This window comes from Octopus bimaculoides, chromosome 1 (genome assembly GCF_001194135.2).
Source record: "Octopus bimaculoides isolate UCB-OBI-ISO-001 chromosome 1, ASM119413v2, whole genome shotgun sequence".
Taxonomy (NCBI): Eukaryota; Metazoa; Mollusca; class Cephalopoda; order Octopoda; family Octopodidae; genus Octopus; species Octopus bimaculoides.
Window position 1 is genome coordinate 58,043,465 of NC_068981.1, and position 1,914 is coordinate 58,045,378.

General features: G+C 32.1%; 1 protein-coding gene and 1 long non-coding RNA gene across 2 annotated transcripts in view; one reads left to right on the forward strand and one right to left on the reverse strand.

Moving 5' to 3' along the window:
- Positions 1–1,914, forward strand: part of LOC106873009 (uncharacterized) — an 88,630-nt gene that overhangs the window by 71,235 nt on the left and 15,481 nt on the right. The gene's annotated exons all lie outside the window — the stretch shown is intronic.
- Positions 1–1,914, reverse strand: part of LOC128247565 (uncharacterized) — a 67,962-nt gene that overhangs the window by 21,176 nt on the left and 44,872 nt on the right. The gene's annotated exons all lie outside the window — the stretch shown is intronic.

The following is a 1,914-nucleotide window of genomic DNA, read 5'->3' on the forward strand; positions in this document are numbered from 1 at the left end:
TGAATAATAATAATAATAATAATAATAATAATGACAACAACAACATTAAAAAAAATACCTTAGGAATGAGAACCCAGGTTCGAAATTTCCCCAAGACACCTGATGAAGGCTGGAAGGTATATCAGCCGAAACGTTGTGTTAACAACAAACAAGATGAGGACAAATATCCGTCAAATGTAAATAATGTGATATTTATTTTATAAAATTATCTTCTTCAAAGATACTGTGCAATGTTTGTAAGAAGAAATACATGTAAACAGAGTTCTACTATGTGTTTCTATAATTTCAAAGGAACTTCACTCTAATGTGAAGTTTTTGGCAATTCAGTGAGTTACATTGCAAAATGATCACCCTACTTTTATTAAAATAGTGACAAGTTTAAGTTTTGAAACTATCAGTTTTAATCTAAACCAGAACAAGATAATTGCAGTGAAAATCCCATTTCAATCATGCTAAAAAATTCAATCTCTTAACAACTCCCACATTTAATGAAAGTAAATTCTTGAAATTTAAGACCCCGAGGAAACAGTTTCCAAATTTCATGAAATTCAAGCCTAGTTTGTGCTTTACTTTGAAGACACAGATTTGCCTTTAGCAATACAAAATATAAAACTTCTGATTTTATTTATCTTTATAAACGAGAAATTGTTCATCATTGTAATCAATATCATCTTCAGCTATATTCTTTTCCTAGAACACTGCCTTCAGGTATTTTCAGTTATTCATAACAGCCCCAGTATTTATTTCTGTTCAGTTCTTATTTTATTGATCTATTGGCTATATTACCATTTTAAACATTTTGGTTTTGTTTTATCTGGTGATGTTATTTAAGACACATTCTCTGACACATACAACAAGACGTTTCTGTCCAGTTTCCATCTACCAAATTCTATTGGCAAACTATTGATCAACCTGAAGCTATAGTTAAAGAGACTTGTCCAATGTGCCTTGTAATGGGATTGAAGCCACAACCATGTAATTGTGAAGTAAACTTCTTTACCACACAGCCATACTTGCACCTATTACTTAGAGATATTCTTTAGATATCAAATGAATATCAAATAAATGCAGTTGACAGCACCTGTTGTTATATCCTTGTTGTCATAGAGCTATGGCTGAATCTTCTTTACTCTTACCAAAAGAAATTTTGTAATAGATGCTGATTTGTCAAGAAGTGCTTGCTGAAAGATGAGAAGATTAAATAAATGAAATGACAATATTTGAATTAACTCCAGAAAAAAAAAGTACTTTTTGAAGGATAGATTAAATTATTTGTATAAAAATAGTGAAGAACACCATGAATTGTAATCTATATATAAACTTATAGTTAATCGTCAAGGTTAAATATATGTTTACTAAACACACACACAAGTATAATTTATCCACACATACACTGCCGTAAGACTGCCAGAGTATGTGCTGGTATGCAAATGAGTAAAATCTACACATTATTCTTAGCATTATTTATAAGTAGCTTAAAATTGTTTCCTCTTTCTGTAGAATGGAACAGTTTAGGTACACTTTAATTTCATTTAAAGAACAGGTTAGAGACTCTTATTAAGTTGGCAAAAACCAGGCAAAACTAGTTGATCTGTTCTCCAGAAAGAACCATATAGTTTAACTGTACGTTCTAATCTGTTGTGAAGCTGAAAGCATGCAAATTTACTTACAATTTAAAATTATACTTGAATAAAGAAATATAAAAATATTAGAGACCTTACATGTAGGTGTCTCAAATGTGGTGTATGCGTGCGAGTAGATGTAATCGCCTTACCTCGGTTTTCCTTTCATCGACTGCTAGTCTGTCTTGCGGTATCGATCCTCGAAGCTTGCCCCGAGCTGAAGAACTCTAAGAATAGCAGCTGCTTCTCCCAAACCTAGACCGTCGCTTAGCATGTCCTCTCCTGACCACGA